The following is a 19,308-nucleotide window of genomic DNA, read 5'->3' as shown; positions in this document are numbered from 1 at the left end:
GGGGCTTTGTTTGCTCGTCGCTACACCTCCAGCGCTTCAGAAGTGCCTCACGTGTAGCTGAGTAAGCCTCCTGAAGGACGGGAGGAATGGGTGGGTGGATTTAAGGACAGCTGAGCCCCTGTCCCGCGTATCCAGCTTGGCCGCGGCCCTCTGTGCTGTTTCAGCAGCGGGTGGGCGGGATGAGGTCTTCCTCGCTTCACACGCCTCAGCTTCAGCTCTTACCAAATACTGATCGTGGGATCCTGGAGCTGGTCTACCTGACTAATGTCTTTTCGGCCGCAAGGGGCGCCTCCTCCAGGGAGGTCCCGGGCTCCTGTAATGTCACCACCATCTAGCTCTCTTTGTTGTCTTTTGACCATCTTCCCTTAAAAGCGCCCTCCTTGGGGGATGACAGTAAAGAAACAGAAGTTAATTATTGATGCTGCTGGTGAATGCCTTCTTTGATTTCTGTGAAAGCCACTGTCTTTTTTCAGGAGGATCTTTGTACCGAGGTAGAGCGGCACTGCCTCTCCCACCGTGGTAGGGAGCATATCAGGAGCATATCCAAAGCACCGTCTGAGCACCGTCTGAGAACGGCACCTACCCAGCAGTCAGCGCGTAACCACTGCACTGACCCAGGGCCGTTCTGTTTGTCAACTAGCACGTAGAAATATACGCCCCTAGAAAAATGGAGGCAGGTCAATTTTCTCTCTCATTTTCACCTTTTCTTTAAAGGTGACGGCCCCATGGAGCCCCCTGCCAGCGGGGCCGTGAGCAGAGCGTTTGTCTACACCGCCCTCCAGCCCAGTTCCAGAAGCACAGAGCTTCTCAGCGGCTCCGGAGGCGGGACAGGCAGAGGCTCTTTCAAGTTCCTGCCACAGCGAACCCTCTGCTTTAAATCATCACCATCAACAATCCAAACAGGACCTGGTTTCTGAACAGGGCATCGAGGGAACCGGACCCTCCTTCACCCCTGACCTCGAGGTGTGACCTGCCACGTCCACAGCGGAGCAACAAGTGTGAGTGGTTAGACCACGACGCCGGGGCCCCAGCTCGCCCTGGCGGCTTGCACGCTTGGGCGAGTTACTTAGACTCTGTGCCTCAGGCTGCCTGCCTGCAAAATGGGGAGAAACGGCGCGGCGTGCATTGAGCGGCTGGAGCTGCGCTAGTGTGTGCACGCACGAGGACCGCGCCCTGCACCTCCCTGTACCTCCCCAGCGGTAGCTCAGGGGTGGCAGGACCTGGACGCTTGCATCCCGTGGTACCACTTTGGGACCCAGGGCCACGGGATTTAAGCACGCTTCGGCTTCTTCACTGTAAACGGGGATGATTATACTACTGAAACCGTAGGGCTGTTCAAAGGACTAATCCGAAGAAAGCGCTTATGCCTCTACCTCGCTGAGCTCTGTGACGGGAGCTTGGTCAGTGATGCTGCCCTTACCATTGCCCTCAGCATCTTTCCACCTGGGAACCACCCCCCACCCCTGCCGCGTGGGAATCGTCCTCGGGTACCACGACCCGTACAGGGACGCGGGAGGGGAACACCCATCCCTTTCCTGTTAATACGTGACAGCAGTTTTAAGTGGCTGTTTCTCTGGGAGACCTTGGCGGCGGCCCTGGAGTAAAATGGGAAGCACCCTGGGATCGGAGAGAGAAGCCCCGACTCTGAACCTCAGCTCTTCCACCGCCAGCTGCGTGTCCCTCGCCAACTTGCAACCTCTCTGTGCCTCACTGCCCTCCCTGATGGAACCAGCCCCAGGGCTTCCATGCGGACCAGTGAGAGGATGCCTGTCTGAATACGAATGTGAAGGCAGAGGCAAGGCAGGAGAGGTTCTGAGATGGACGATACCAAGACCACGGAGGCCAGCAGAGGCGGGGAGAGCCCAGCCCAGGCCCCGGGGCGTCGGGTGGCTGCCTGGAGGGGAGAAGCCCCCTGGGGCCCCCAGCCATGGCCCACATCTGATGCACACCGCCAGGCATCGCTGGGCCATCCCCATCGGGGAGCCCATTTTGTGCCCAGAGCTGCGGGGAAGGAGTAGAGTGTTTCCTTCCGGGCACCCTGGACACAGAGCTCCAAAGAGAGGCGGGAGATCCCTGGACAGAGCTTCCCGGAGCATCCCTGAAGGGAAGGACGAAACGGTGCTTCTTCCCTCCTCCTCGATTAAGTGAATGGTCCCGATTATTGACTCATTCACAGGATTCCCAAACAGGATTATAAAGGGTCGCTTTAAAGGTTAGAGGGGGAACTCAACTCTACGGCAACTGCCCCGAGACAACTGAAACGTGCTGGTGCCCCCGCCCCACAGCAGCTGTCGATGCCTCAGCCTCACACACCTCGGGCCCGGCTGGCCGCCCCCAAAGCCGCATTCCTGGCAGGTCCAGGAATCAAGAAGAATCCACCAGAACAAGAAGGGCCTCTGCGTTCTCCAGTTACCAGCAGGTGGAAGGGAGGCCGCTCCGGATGGAAACGGTTTTGACGGACCTCCAGAGTTCAAGGGCGTTTCCCGCTCAGCACGCAGGGCTGAGTGCTGGCCGGTCTTCCTTTGGAGACACTGCTCTCATGGAGTCCGAGCTTCTGCCCCCAGGGTCTGCCGGCCAGGACACTGAGAGCCGCGTGCAGACCCCTTTCCTCGCCTCTGTGCCGAGATTCCCACAGGAAGCCAGCGGCCGCGCCTGCTTCCCTTCAGGCACTGAGCTGCCTGCGGCCTTGTGATCTTGCTTCTGCATCTTCTCGAAAATGGACAGTCAGCCAGGAGACATGTGGGTTTTGCTTTACCTTTGTATCGGGAAATTATGGAGTTGAACTTGAGTACTAATTACAAGCGCCACTGCCCTTGTGAATGAATTTGGGGTTACTGGCGCGTGATTTCTTCGCTCCACACTCCGTCACCACGGGGGAGAATGCCTGTTCAAGGCTCCGTGATGCTGATCCTGATTTACAGAGTCTTTAGCTGGAAGGATGGTTGAGTCCCCTCTGTCTGCCTTACTGGACGGGCCAGCTCTTTCCGTGTCTTTATAAAAAAGTTTCAGGGACCAGGTTTCACAGGAATTCTAAATTGGGCAAAAGGCACTGCGGTGATGCACGGAGAATTCTCACTCCCCTCTATTAAAACAAAATCCTGCTATGGGATCTATGGCGTACGTACCTCCTTACTGTGGAACGCGTGGACTGCACGAGCGCCGACGCTCTGGTGCCGCGTCCGGCCTCTAGGTCCCTGCTGCTGCCCCTCTGGAGGCCCCGTCACCTGCAGCTCTCTGAGCCGCGGCTGCCTCTCGGGCTGGGGGTGCCGGGGGACATGATGCTCCCGCGTCCCAGCAGAGAGCCCTCGGAGCCTAGCCTGCTGCAGGCTGGGCCCCTGGCCGCAGTGGTGCCCTGTGGTACCCCGCTCGGGTGGCACCAGCACCAGCTTCCTCCTCCTGCCTGGCTCACTTCTCCTGGGATGGCTCCCAGGAACGCGGCACTAGCCTCTCTTCGGTCGCAGGTGTGCTCCCAGGAGATGCACACTAAGGAGGATCCCGGCCCAGGACAGCAGGCTGGGCCGAGCTGTGGGGAGCGTGGAGGGCCCTGGGAGCCGCAATACCTCTGCAGCCTGGCCTGACCCACACTCTGCCACCCGGCACCTGTGTTCCCCGTGGCCTCCCTCACCACGGGCTCCGGAAGAAGCACCTCAGCATCTCTCCTTGGGTCTGGGGTGTCACTCTCCCTGCCTCTCCCCCAAACGCAGCCAGCTTACCCAGTCTAGAAGGCCGGCCCCGGGACGCTCCCTTCCTGGAAGCCGGCTTACGCGGCACAAGGGACCAAGCACTGAACACCTGATGCCTCGCTGATGCTAGTCTGGACCCGCTTCACTGCTCCAGCGGGACTGTCAGGTTCTGGAGAGCTAGAGACCGGGGCAAATGGTTTTCGTTTAGTTTCGTTCAGGTTTTCTTCTTTTGTGCCCCATGCTACGCTGAGCACAGCCCTGGTGACACACGGTGGGGACGCAACCACTCAACATCTCAGCAAGTGTGGGTTAAGTGTCCACTGTGCTCTGGGTTGCGGGGAGATATCGCTCCCAGCTCAAATGCTAGTGTAGGAAACAGTTAGCAAAAGTACATAACTAAACACCCGGTGCGTCAGAAAGTGTCAGCAGATGCACAGCAGGGGAGACTGCCCAGGGTGGGCAGCAGGGAATTGCCATTTTAAACAGTGTCCACGGAAAGCGGTGTCGACAGAGGTTTGGGCTGAGCCAGGCCTTGGAGGAGCGAGGGAGCAGGTTCGACAGGCACCTGGGGGAAGAGCATCGTGGCGGCGGCAGCCCCCAGGGCCGCGACCCGGAGATGCGGGCGCACCTGAGGCACCGAAGGCTGCGGCAGTGGGAGGCTGGAGACGCAGCACCCGACCCTCGTCCACTGTGAGGACCTGGGCTTCGGCTGCGAGTGAGATGAGGGGCTGCAGGTTTGTTCAGACGAGTGACGCCATCTGACTCCCATTTTCACAGGACCCCCTCGGGCTGCTGTGCTGACAGTGGCCTCTGGTTGCACGGGCCGGGGCAGGGGGCAGGGGGGATGACGGTGGTTTGCCGGGATACGGTTTGAAGGATTTTCCGTCGGGTTGGAGGCAGAGTGTGCGAACTCCGGTGCCTTGGTTAAAGTGCAGTCCATCAGGCTTTCCCCGGGACGATGTTACTTTTCCCTTTTGTAATTAACAAGGAATCTGGGGGCAGATACATTGAGATGCTGTAAGTATCCTCTACGTCATCAAGCTTGGGATGGCCCTTGCTTGAATCAATCATCACTAGGATCACTGGCAAACGGTGACTCTCCTACCCCATCATTCATTCTGCGTTTACGCATCAGCACTTCCTTGTGAGGAGGGCTTTCCCTTGCACCTTGATTATTTACTCGTGTGAGTGGACTCACACGTTCTTGTTTTTACTCACTGAGTTATAATCTGTTCACATCATTATATATTTTGATGATCAAAATATCCCAGATTTGGCCAGTGGGAGCCACTGCAGGTGGGCCCCTGGGTCATTTTGACATTTCGCCACCATTCTTTGAGCACCTTCTCCCTTCCAGGCTCTGGGGACCTCACTGGGTCCGCGTGCTGGGGGCCTCATCGGGGCTCCAGTCTTTCTCAGACGGTGCCCAGGGGACTGTTGGCAGTGCTGGGGGGTGGGGGACTGGGGAGCCCATTGCTCCTGTGACGGGTGTTCTCTCCTCTGTGATGATTTGCCTCATCTCCTGCCCCTACTGCTGCCAGCCTCCACATCCGAGGCTCCCGGGCAAAGCCTCTGCCACCGCGGCTGGGGGAAGTTCAGGCAGCAGCTCGACGCGGCACAAGCCCCCACCCCGAGTCAGGCTGACCCCTCAGCGTCCTGGAGAGGAAGTGCGTCCACTGGGGCTCTTGCGTCTGCTCCTCCCGGGCCCCTTTCTCGAACGTGCTCACTCCTCGGGCATCCCGCATCAAATCGTTCTCCCCCGACAATGCCCGTTCCCCGGCCCAAGTTTCCCTCGTGCCTGCATCTCTGTCCTGGAACCCGTCCAAGTGTCCCTGCTCATCCGGGACTGCGGCCCTTGCCGCCCCCTCCAGTCCTCAGGATCTGGATGGAGCCTGGCTCACGGGGCAGCCCCCCTAACGATCCGGGCTGCCTTCTCCTCGTGACATGTTCCCTGCGGCCCAGGCTGCTCTGCTGCTTCCCCCTGCAGCCTTTCTTTCCCTGGGAGCCCTGGATACCTGCCCTCCTGCGACGGTCAGCCCAGGCTCTGACTCTGACCCCGTTTCCTGGAATGGCTTACATACCACATCCTGTTCTTGGCGATTATAAAATCTACCATGATTGATCGCTTTTCTCCAAACTCCCCCATCAAATAATTATTCCTTGCTGGGCACCCTTAAGCTCAGCAATCACTGGCTCCGCTCTCAGCCCGCCCTGCAGCTCCCCTCGGGTGCCAAAAACCTGCTTTACCAGCTCCGCAGACGTTTCCTGATCTCATCAACGAATGGGTACGTGATCTCTGGCACACTTTTGCTATGTCTGGAACTCCAGTTCTTTGCAAATTGGTTCGGATGGTTATATGCCTAATGTATTCTCCAGCGCACTCGCTTAGTTCAACAGTTTCTATCGGCCATACCTTCGCCATGGCTTGTTGGCATACTCCTGTGTTAGCATCTTCAGCAAAGCGTTTACAAATTAGAGGATCCCAGAGGAGAAACTCTGGCACCTCTTCCTAGGTGGAAGGGAGAGGTGACATCTGGAGCGGAGTCACGTACAGACAGACCTCATAAACCTCGGATGACGATGCTAGTAAACCCAAAGGGAAAGCCCTGCAGAACTCCTGGCCTCGCTGTGAAAGCACCTTCCTATGGCCGCAACGTCAAGCGTACGTTTCAGAGGGAACTAGCGCTCGGTGCCAAAGGCATTAAAACTGACAGAGTCCGAACGTTGCATCCTTTTAGGTAAACCAGTTAGAAGCCGGAGACCCCGGCCTCCCGGCTGCCGGCGGCGACAGGAAATCTTATTCGCAGTGGATAATGGCAATACCTAAAGGACGAACAGAAAGAAGGCAAGTGGGGGAGTTTCTCCGTGCCTTCCATCCAGGAAAGGTTCATTTGCTCCCTCGTGGTTAGTGCCTTGCGGTAAACCTGCTTAGCGCTCAGCAAGCCCTCAAGATGACACAGCGTGTTCCAGAGCAAGTGGCTGACGGCAGCTCCTCGGCAGGCGCTTACGGGGCCGTTACTCAGCGTCTGTGCGGGGCCCCTGAATGTATGCCTTTGGGGGGAGGCTCGGCCAGGCATAGGGGCGCAGGGTGGCCGGGCACCGCTGCTCAGGCCACCAGGCTAATGAGGCTGGGAGTGGGCGGGGCAAAGGCCCGGGCAGCCAGCGCTTCAGAAACCGTTACAGCCAATCAGCGCCGTTACCAGGCTGATTCGTGTTACCGTTTCCTCCCAGCCCAGCCATCACCTGCTCTCCTGGGACACGCTTGCAAGGCCCTGAGTTCTTTAGAATCCAGTTGAAAAAAGGTTTCAAAAATTTTTTTTAATTAAAAAAAACTTGGTCACTGTCTCTCTTTTCACCTTTCAGAGGGTGGAGAAGGGTGAGGCTGGGGGGGTCAGGCGTCCATCCCGCGATGAGCGGTCCCCTGGCATCGGATAACTTGTCCGCGGCAGCATCCTGCCGCTATGCCATCCCTCGCCCACCCCCCTGAGATGCTGCCTAAGTTCCTGGCCATGATGTTCCGCTCGCAGGCTGAGTCCAACTGCGATTAACTGTCGGGGGAGTGTCAATGGTTTCCCTCAATGGACACAAGGTGGGAGCCGGGGGTCCTTCCTGCCTTAAGATGACAAAGTGCTTGACCTTGACCTCTCCCTTTGTAGGATGAGGATAAATACAGCTGCCTCATATGGTTGCTGTGAAAACAGAAAGACTGAATACTCATGAATACAGGTAAACGCTCAATAAGTGTTTACTATCGGCGGAGGCTGTAGCAGGGGGTGATCTCGCTCAGGAGGAAATGAGTCATCCCTGCGTACCTCTGACCATTGGTGAATTCAATCCAATATGGAAAGTTCACTGGTGCCCAAGCTACTCGAGGAGCATCACCTTTTATCCTCAAGGTAAGTGCCAACAAGACATTTCCTACAGAATAACGCGGCGATCTTTCCAAAGAGAGAACTCTAAGGCTCCTGCTTGCCGGCCCCAGGGTCTCAGGCATCATCTTACCTCACTGGAGCACACACATGCCCGTATATGATGGGGGGATGCCAGAGCCTGGAGATGTCACATTTGTCACCTGTGGTTGTGCCACCGTCAGGTTGTTAAATGAGACTTTTTCAACGAGAGAATGTTCAGCAAACATTGAAACAATACTCAGAGTATTGGGTTGAATTTATCTAAGGGTATTTGTTTTCTTTGAACACTGCCCGTGGTGCATGGCAAAGAATCGGACCTCCTTGTAAGATAGCTCATGATTTTCCTGGGGGAGCTAGAAGGCAGAATAAGGTCCTTAACATGAGAACACCACCCCAAGGAAAGGCCTGTGATGGCACCATGAGACAATGTGGGCCATGGAAGCAACTTAAATGTCCATCAACAGATGAACGGATAAAAAAGATGTGGTACATGTATACAATGGAATATTACTCAGCCATAAAAAAGAATGAAATAATGCCAGCTGCAGCAACATGGATGGACCTAGAGATCATCATACTAAGTGAAGTAATTCAGAAAGAGAAAGACAGGTACCATATGATATTGCTTATGATACAAACGAACTTATTTACAAAACAGAAACAGACTCACAGACTTCGAGAACAAACTTACAGTTACCTGGGGGAAGGGTGGGAGGTGAGGGATAGACTAGGAGTTTGGGATTGACATGTACACATGGCTATGTTTAAAATAGATAACTAATAAGAACATGCTGTACAGCACAGGGAACTCTGCTCAATACTCTGTAATAACCTAAATGGGAAAAGAATTCGAAAAACAATAGGTAACAAGCATATGTGTAACTGAATCACTCTGCTGTACACCTGAAACTAACACAACATTGTTAATTAACTATACTCTAAAATAAAATAAAAACAGACACACACACACACAAACACACACACACACAGACACACATGCACAGACACACACACACAGACACACACACACACACCACACACACCGAGAAACAGACACACACACACACACATGCACAGACACACACACATACACAGACACATACACACACAGAGACATACACACACCACACACACTCACACATACACACAGACACAGACACACAGACACAGACACACACGCACAGACACACACCACACGCACAGACAATGAGGGCGAGTCCTGCCCCCTCCACCAAAGTCAGCAGGAGCCTCTGGTTTGTCCATCAGGAAGGCAGCGCTGAGAGTCACAAACTCCATTTATAGAGACAAAAACTGAAATAGCTTTGCAAGTTCCCACACATTGTTGGATGGTGAAGTCAAAAGTGGACCTCCCCAAAGTCAGCTCCACAGAAGGAAGGTGCTGGTCTGCTGTGCTCCCAGCAACATCCCTGGGGCCTGCAGCAGCAGTTGGCACAAAATGAATGCTCACTGTTTGTTGAATGCATGTTTCACATTTTGGGCGGCGGGGGACTCATTTTTTGCTTACTGAAGATTATTACTTAAAAGAAATGAAAAGACAAACTACAATCTAAGAGACTATATTTGCCACACATAACAAAGAAAGGTTTCTTATGAAGACTGTATTAACGTCTTCTACAAAGCAATAAAAAATAATACTGAAAAGACAAACAAATCAATAGAAAACTGAGCAAAAGATGTGAACAGGCACATCACCAAATGTATAAGCCCAATAAGCACATGAAGTGACGCTCAACTTTCAAGAGTCAGAGAAATACAAATCAAGACCATAAAGGATAGACTGCTTTTACCCGTTCCGCCGGCAAAAATAATTAAGTGTAACACCACCAAATACTGAAGAGTATGCAGAGGAACCGGATCGCTCACACACCAAGGATTAGCACAGAAATTGGCGCAATCAGTTTGAAACACAATTTGGCATTATTTTGTAAAGTTGAATATTTACACATTTTACGATTCAACAATTCCGCTTCTAGATAAGAACTCCCCAAAATCTTTTGACGTGCGTCCAGAGACGGATGTAAGAATGTACTTAGCAGCACTGTTCAAAATAGCAAAAAATAATTAGAAGCAACACCAGTGACCATTGGCAAGGGAATAGTATTTTCAAACAGCGGGATACTCTACAGCAGGACAATGAGTGATACACACAACATGATTGATCTTTGCAACCACTGGAGAGCAAGTCTCAGAACGCTACATACCCTTTTTATGAAGTTCAAGGACGGATGAAACTAAACAATACATTGTTCAAACATACAAAGGTACTTGATAAAAACTACAAACTAAAAACGTCAAGAGAAGATTAAACACAAAATCCAGGATAGTGGTGATTTGGGCGAGTGGGGAAGTAAGGGGACGAGATGGGAGAGTAGAACACTGGTAAGTTATAAATAATGGGTTGGCAGTGAATTCACAGGTGTCCCAAAAAATTAAAAAGAAAACATATCTTAACAGAATGCTATTGACATTAACTATGTCTTACGCATTTCCCATTTAAGAGAATTATTATGAAATACTTATTTTTCCTTTTTCTTAATCTGAGTGCCTTCCAGGCTTACAATCATAGAATAATTGTTTAGAAACAGATTCCTTATAAAAGAGAAGATTCTAATTCCGGAAAATAGCTAACTGGGATGTACTGTTTCATCTTGCTGGACTTAGGAATGCTGTTATCGATCTCTAAATGGAATTTTGAAACCAGTGACTTTTATAAAAATATGATGTACTGTGGGAAGAAGTAGGAAATAAAGAGCAGGAGGGAGAGAAAGAAAAGACGATGTACAGAACAAACTCAAACAATAACTTTAATGGGCTTTATCCTTCCCTGTAAATCAACAAATCATTTTCCCACCAGCCAGACAGTTGCAGTAGAATCTGGATTCATTCTGCTCGTTCTGGAGATGGTTACAAGTGCTCGGACTGGTGCCACGTTATGCATTTGGAAGAATGATTGCATTATAAACCCCATTCCAAGCTTCCCACTGTTCCAACAATGGAAACAGTGAAGCATGTTTGGGCTGCTTTAAGATGTGAAGATGTAGCCCCCATATTCCTGAGGCTTCCTGCCGCTCAAACATTCCCCCCAAATAAGTCTCAATCACCTGCCTAATTAAAGTCTGAGGTTAGGTAAGAAAGAATCATTTCTTCTAGTAGTAACTTGTATGCTGCTTGTAGAACGATGCACTCATGAAATTGGAGCCCTGTTGAAACTCCAGGCTTAGCACCTAGCAGGAAACAATCAACCTCGACAGAACAGGCTTTGGGGCTTCTGTTTCCACAGGTGTGATTGATAAGATACCCTGAAGGACCTTCCTCACTAAAAACTGAAATACTAGATTAAATGTTGAAAGACACACCCCGTTCATTTAGGGGCATTGCTGAGCTGCCACTGAATTAAGGAATGCGTAGAATCCCACAGAAAGCGACAAGGGGCATCCTGGGAGGTGGGCCAACACCAAATCCCACTTATGCCCTGAAGGGGTGTGGCCAAACCCTCGAGATGCTGAGTCGCTGCTCTGATGGTCTCTGCTATCAGAGGACAGAAGGCAAGGCAGAGGGCTGCCCGAGGGGGATCTAATAGGAGACCCCTAGTTATCCGGAAGCCTCTAGGCCACAGTCCTAAGGGAAGGACGAGTGAGAAGGAAACTCTGAGACTCAGGAGGGAACAGAAGGGAAACTTGGCTCCACTCTGAACTGAAGGTTGGGAAAAATAAATGCCCCTCCTCCCCCTGAGAATTCGTACCCACAGCCAGCAGTCTAAATCCACCCTACCCGGGCGGTACAGAAAACTCAGGTTGAAATTTTAATTTAAAATGGTCCAGGGTTGGTGGCTCTGAGGAACAAGGGCTAATCCTCTCCAGAGGAGCTCGGCTTCCAATGCAGCCGGGAAAATTCCTGCGCAGGTAACTTTCCCAAACCATCAGGCAACATTCACGAAACACTCGAGGAAAGAAGCCGTCACAGGTGAAATCCACCAGAAACAACACAAAACAGAAACAAGTCCCCAAATGCTTTAGATATTGAAAATAACTGGCCCAGAATAACTCATTTAATAGGCTTAAAGTGAATATAATAAACTCAATGAACTGCCTTTGTAGCAGATTAGACGCAGTTGATTCGGAGAGGAAACTGTGAATGGCAGATAAACCCAAAGAAATGAAAAAGATCTGGAGAGGAGAGGGATAGGAAATGGGAAAGAGAGTTTAAGGGGGAAGGGGATAGAGTTGGAAGCTTTAACATATGTCTAATTTGAGTTCCAGAGGGAGAAAACAGGGTGTGGACAAGGCACTGTCCAAACAGAGAAAGCTTCAGAGTTGTTGAAAGACGTCCGTCCTTAGATGCAGTAAAGCCCTGTGAATTCCAACCGGGATGAATTTCTGAAAAATCACAGGAAAACCTAAGAAAAACAGAAGATCCTAAAAGCAGCCAGAGAAAAAAAGGTCACTTACAAAAGAACTACAATTAGGCTTGTGCTAATTTCTAAACAGAGGACTGAAAAGCCAGGGGGAGCCCACCTGACCATCATCAGTAGAGAGAGCTTTCGCCTGAACTTGAACTTCATAAACGGGATCACACTTTCTCTCTCTTTCCTGCCCTCTTCTTGGCTTTCTGTATGAGGCCAGTGCTTGATGTGCTCGCGGTGGCAGCATTTCACCAGGCTTCAGTCCTTCTCTGCACACGTACCAACTCGCGACCTAGCGTGTAAATGTCCAGATTGATCCCCTCAGGTACCCTCCCAATGTACCTGTCAGTTCTCACTTAAAATGACCAGGTAATCAACATTGTAATGAGGTAAGAATTAAAGGAAAGTTGATACGAGTCGGACACTTCCAGGCTGCAGCATAGTCCATATGATTAAGTGAAAATCTCAAGAAACTGGTAAACATCCAGAAGAAAGAGGTCCTACTTCATATGCTGTAGATAGTAGAAATCTAAAGGCCAGAGTCTAAATGATCACCTATACTTAGAAAAGATGCCCATGGATGGCACGTTTTAAGGGAAGTTCCTGCCAAGCATGGAGTTTTATATTAGCTGTTTGAGAAACTCTTGAAAATTGGAGTTTATGTGTTAAGTCCGACAGTACTGGCCGCACTACACAAAGAATAGCGCCATAAGTAAAAGTAGCCTGGAAACTGTCAATGACATATTCGTGCTATTAAAGATCAGCACATCTCCTTACTTTTATTAATGCTACGATTTTTAGCATTAATAAAAGAAGAAGAGTAACCATAGAAACAGAGCATCGATCTTATTTCCACGGGAAGGAAAGCAACTCCTTCCGTGGAATACTTGGAGGTGCTCTGGGAACGATTCTACCTGAGAAGATTCCTCTCCGAAAGCCCTCACTGAACTATTTAAAGTAACGGGAATTCTCTAAAAATAATAGGCAAGCCGTTTAATAATAAAGGCAATTTTCATTGAAAGTTAAAATATTCTTACTATACAGAAATACAAAAATGGGATGGCAACAGACCAAACCACCCAAGAGGAAAGAGGGAGAACACAGCAAAGGACCAAATCAATGTTCAGACTCTGCAATAAAAAGGAAAAACTGACACGCACTGAAAGCCTGCTCTTGGCCAAGCACTTGTTATATACTTCATTGCACTGAAGACTCATGACCACCCTATAAGTATATATACATATATGTTTATTTGTATCTTTTTCTCATCTGCTAAAGCCAGCCAGTCCTCCCTCGGTATCTGGAGGGGATTGGTTCTAGGACCGCTGTGGGTACCAAAATTCGAGGATGCTCAAATCCCTTATAAAAAAATGATGCAGTATTTGCATAACCTACGCACAGCCTGCCAGTATACTTTAAATCATCTCTAGATTACTTATAAGATCTAATACAAGGTAAATGCTATGTAAATGTTTGTGAATGCTACGTAAAGAGTTGCCAGAGGGCAGCAAATTCAAGTGCATTTTTACTATTTTATCTCCTTTCCCTCTTCTCTCAGTATTTGACAGTTTTACCATTAATTTTCCCCTCTCTTTTGGTTACCTTTGTAAATTAAAATGCTACATCTAAACTTCCCTTTCGTGTTCCATCAACTTGCAATGGTGTACCTTGATTCGGTACTTTGCAATATGAGGATATTACTGTCTCTATCCTTTCCTACAAATTTTAAACTTCTACTTATTTTTTTTTTGGGGGGGGGGGGGCCGTGCCGCACGGCATGCGGGATCTTAGTTCCCGGACCAGTGATCGAACCCACGCCCCCTGCAGTGGAAGCGTGGAGTCTCAGCCACTGGACCACCAGGGAAGTCCCTTAAACTTCCACTTTTGATAGATCCTATTTTACGTGGTCAAGGCTGATGTTATGTACATTTTGCCTCTACTGATAGAATAGTTAAATATTTCGAGGTTTGCCTATAGATTGATTCTAATACTGGAAATCAATAAACTATTTATCATGGTTGTATAGCTATTTTTTATTCTAGGGCCAAATTCCCTCTCCCTTGTTCCAAGATCACAGTGCCATTCGCCTTAAAAGACAATATGCTAGCATCATGTAAGATCAAATGGATTTTTTCTTAATTCTATCTGTTGCTCAAAATAATAATAAATGTTTGGTAGAATTCACTTGGGATGCCATATGGACATCGTGTGGCATAGAGTTTTGTTTGTGGGAAAGTTTTTAATTACAGATTTAATATCTTTATTAATTACAGGACTACTCTGATTTTCTATTTCTTCTTAATATGAGTTTTGAAAAGCTGTGTTTTTATAGAAAATTGTCCATTTTACCTCAGTTTTCATTTTTTTGGCATAAATTTTTTTCACAATATCCTGAAGTACTAATTTCAATTTCTGAAATATCGCTAGTGAAGTCTCCTTTAAAAATAAACTTATTTATTTTACTTGTTTTTTTTAAATTTATTTTTGGCTGTGTTGAGTCCCCGTTGCTGCGCGCAGGCTTTCTCTAGTTGCAGTAAGCAGGGGCCACTCGTTGTTGCGGTGCACAGGCTTCTCATTGCGGTGTCTTCTCTTGTTGCGGAGCACAGGATCTAGGCGCGCGGGCTTCAGTAGTTGTGGCTCGTGGGCTCTAGAGCACAGGCTCAGTAGTTGTGGCACATGGGCTTAGTTGCTCTGTGGATTGCGGGAGTCTTCCCGGACCAGGGTTCGAACCCGTGTCCCCTGCATGGGCAGGCGGATTCGTAACCACTGTGCCACCAGGGAAGCCTGATGTCTCCTTTTTGATTGTAATAATGGTTAGTGTCTACTTCCTTAATCAGCCTGGCTAGGTATTTATCAATTTGATTAATACTTTAAGAAGTGACATTGCTGGCCCCTAGGGTATAAGTCTAGTCTACTTTTATTGATATGCTAAACAGTTTTCCAAAGTGGTTTTTACCAAGTTACATACCCACCAGCAGTATATGAGAGTTCCGGTTGGTCCACATCCTTGCCAAAACCTGGTATTGTCTGTCCTTTTTATTTTAGCCCTGCAGGTAGGTGTGCAGTGGTATCTTATGATTTGAATTTGCATTTATCTGATAACTAATGATTTTGTGCACCTCTTCATATGTTTGTTTGCCATTTGGATAGCTTCTTCTGTGAAGTATCTGTCTATATATTTTGTCCATTTCTCTACTATCTTTCTTTCTTTGTAAGAGGTTTTTTACTTATATATTTTTTCATATATGTTTTACACATTTACATATGTGTCCTTTCCAGGTTGCATGTATTGCAAAAAATCATATCCCGACTTCTCAGTTTGCCTTCCTTTTCACTCTCCTAATGTTGTTAGATCAACAGTTTCTTAGCTTTGTGTAGCCCTATTTATCAATTATTATGTATTATTTACTGGTTTATTATGTCCAATTTATCCATTACATTTAGTGCCTTTTAAAAGTCTTTCCCTACCTCAAAAGCATGAAGATATTCTCCCGTGATTTATTCCAGAAGTTTCTTGGTTTTGCCTGCCTTATTTACGTATATAATCCACCTAGAGTTGATTCTGAGTATGATTTCTGTTTTTCAATATGGATATTCAATTGGTCTAGCACCACCAAATGAAAAGACCATGTTTTTCTCATCCACGTCAGTATCATCTTTGTCATTTAATCAAATGACTATATATTTAGGTCTGTTTCTGTACTTTCTGTTATGTTTCATTTCTCAATTTGCCTCTCCTTGTGTGAATGGCACACTGACTTTATTATGATAACCTCATAATTAGTTTTAATGTATCAGAGTATATAAGTTCAAATTAGCTTTTCTTCGAAATTACTTTGGTTATTTCTAGACTTTCGTATTTTCACACAAATTTTAGAATCAGTTTGTTGATTTTCCACACAAAAGAATATCTGCTGAAATTCTGATTGAGTTTGCAGTTATTCTATAAATCAACTTGTGGAGACTTTTATCTTAATAATTTTAGTCTTCCAATCCATGACCATGGTGTAAATCTCATTTATTTAGTTTTTTTTGGGCCACCAGGGAAGCCCAATTTAGGTATTTTTAATTTATTTCCATGATGTTTTATAATTTTCTACATAGAACTCTTGCATATTTTCATGAGTTACATCCTAGATATTTGATATTTTTGATGCTATTATAAACGGTAGATTTAATTTTTTTCACCTTTAATTCTTTATTGCTAATATACAGAAATAAAGATTTTTGTATTGTTCTCTTATCTAGCATCTTTACTAAATTAACTTATAAATAGCTTGTAGATTATTTTGAATATTCTATGTATAATGAATGCTTCATTTCTTCCTTTCTAATCATTCTACTTTTTTATTGCCTTATTGTACTGTCTAGGATCTCTATTACAACATTAAATAAAAATGGTGATTTAGGACTTCCCTGGTGGCACGGTGGTTAAGAATCCGCCTGCCAATGCAGGGGACACGGGTTCGAGCCCTGGTCCGGGAAGACCCCACATGCCGCGGAGCAACTAAGCCCATGCGCCTCATCTACTGAGCCTGTGCTCTAGAGCTCACGAGCCACAACTACTGAGCCCACGCGCCTAGAGCCCGTGCTCCACAAAGAGAAGCCACCGCCGTGAGAAGCCTGCACGCAGCAACGAAGACCCAACGCAGCCCCATAAATAAATAAATAAATAACACTGTATAAAGAATAATTATTATTTAAAAAAATGGTGCTATTAGGCATCTTTGTCTTATTCCTGATTTAAGGAGGAAAACTTCTGACATACCAAAATTAAGTATGAAGCTTACTCTAAGTTTTTTATATATACTTGTTCATCCCATTAAGGAACTTCCCTTCTATATCCACTTTGGTAAATTCTTTCCTTTTTAATCATTACTGGAATTTGAATTTTATCAGATGCTTTTTCTGCATCTGACATGATAATCAATTTTTCTCCTTTATTCAGTTAATCTGGTGAATTGCATTTCATTGATTTTTATAGTGTTAAATCAACCTTGCATTCCTGGAATAAATCCAACTTTTCATGACGTGTTTTTGGTTTTGTTTTTATAAATTGCAGAATTCAATTTGCTAATATTTTGTTTAGGATCATGCCTCGATTGTTCATGAGAAGAACCAGCTTATAATTCTCTTTCCTTGTACTATTCTTGCCAGGCTTTGATATCAATATTATGCTGGCCTCATAAAAATAAATTGGGATTTTTTTCCTCTTTTTCTATACTTGGGAAGTGTTTTATTTTTTATTTATTTTTTTTTTTTTTGCGGTATGCGGGCCTCTCACTTTTGTGACCTCTCCCATTGCGGAGCACAGGCTCTGGACGCGTAGGCTCAGCGGCCATGGCCCACGGGCCAAGCCGCTCCGCGGCATGTGGGATCTTCCCGGACCGGGGCACAAACCCGTGTCCCCTGCATCGGCAGGCGGACTCTCAACCACTGCGCCACCAGGGAAGCCCTTGGGAAGTGTTTTTTTAAGAGTGGTGTTATATATTACTTGAGGTTTGGAAATGTTCACAAATGAAATTTATCTGTGCCTTGAGATTTCTTAGTGGAAAGGTATTTAATTACAAATTTAAGTTTTAATTACATATTTAAGTTTTAAATGGATATTCAGATTTTCCATTTTTCTTTTTGTAACAGTTGTGGTAAATTGTACTTTCTTAGGAATTTGTCCATTTCATCAAAAGTTGTAAATTTCTTGTCTAAATTTAGTTCCAGTATCTCTTCTTATCTTTTAAATGTCTATATGATCTGTAGTGATGTCTTTTTCTTTGATTCCTGATATTGGTTATAAGGGCTCTCTTTATTTCCTTCTTCAGTCTTCAAAAAACTAACTTAGTCTTTCAGACAACCAAATTTCAGCTTTGTTGATATTTCTCTATGGTACTTAGAGTTTCTATTTCATTAATTTCTGCTCTTATCTTTATTATCTCCTTCCACCTATATTCTTGGGTTTACTTGGCTAGGAGTTTGTGGGGTTTTTTTCCCTTAGGTTTTTTAGCTGGCTAGTGAGATCATTGTTTTTTAAACTTTCTTCTTTAACATATGGATTTGATGGTTGTACAGTTTTCCATAAGCACAACATTTGTGGCACTCAACATATTTTGATATGCCATACTTTCCTTTTCATTCAGTGCAAAGTATCATTTACCTCCACTGGGGTTTCTTTCTTGACCTAAGGTTTATTTTTAAATGAATTGTTTAACTTCCATGTATTTGAGAATTTTCTAGTGATTATTTCTGTTTGCTTATTTTCAGTTTAATTTCGCTGTGTAAGAGAACATGATTTCAATCCTTTGAAATTTGTTGAGACTTACGACCTAGCAAATGATCAATTTTGATAAAATTTGGCATGTATGACTTGAAAAAAGTATATTCTGGGGCTTCCCTGGTGGCGCAGTGGTTAAGAATCTGCCTGCCAATGCAGGGGACACAGGTTCAAGCCCTGGTCCGGGAAGATCCCACATGCCATGGAGCAACTAAGCCTGTGCGCCACAACTACTGAGTCCCTGCACCACAACTACTAAAGCCCGTGCACCTAGAGGCCGTGCTCTGCAACAAGAGAAGCCACCGCAATGAGAAGCCCGTGAAACTGCAACGAAGAGTAGCCCCCGGAGCGGCTGCAACTAGAGAAAGCGTGCGCACAGCAACAAAGACCTAACCCAGCCAAAAATAAATAAATAAAATTTTTAAAAGTTGACTTTTCTAAAAAAAAGTACATTCCATCAGTTAGGTGCATTGTCACGTAGGTTAGTTTTGCTTATCACATCATTCACATTTCCTAGTCCTCTCTTTGGTTGTATATAATTAATTATAAAATACATCTGTTTACAGTTTAATTTACATTGTTATAGTTTTCAGTTTTTGAATTTCCATTTGATATTTTTTAAAGATCTAGTACTCTGGAAAATTCTCTATCTTGATTTCAATGTTTCTTAACATAATAACATTTATTATTTTTAAGTATGTGTCGGACCAATAGCTGAGTCACAGATGAGTCCACCTGGTATTTTATTTAATGTTAGACATCGTGATTTTAAAAATTTATGGCCTTGGATGCCATTATTTTTCTTCAAAGAGGCTTTTCCCCTGCCCTCTGTGGGGCATCCAGAATGGAATCAGATGAGTTCAATCCAACCAGGACTGAGGGGACGTGAGGCGGACTTGTGGCCTTTATAAGGCTTGGTTTACCCACAGGCTCAGCGTAAAACCCAGAGATTCCAGGGCAAGGTCACTAGGGCCCCCTCCCCTTCTGGCAGATGCTGAAATCCAACGTTTGTTTCCCAAGGAC

Source organism: Leucopleurus acutus, assembly GCF_964270905.1.
Source record: "Leucopleurus acutus genome assembly, chromosome: 1".
In the NCBI taxonomy this organism is placed as follows: Eukaryota; Metazoa; Chordata; class Mammalia; order Artiodactyla; family Delphinidae; genus Leucopleurus; species Leucopleurus acutus.
The sequence above is the reverse complement of the archived record's forward strand: the minus strand, read 5'-3'. Positions refer to the sequence as shown.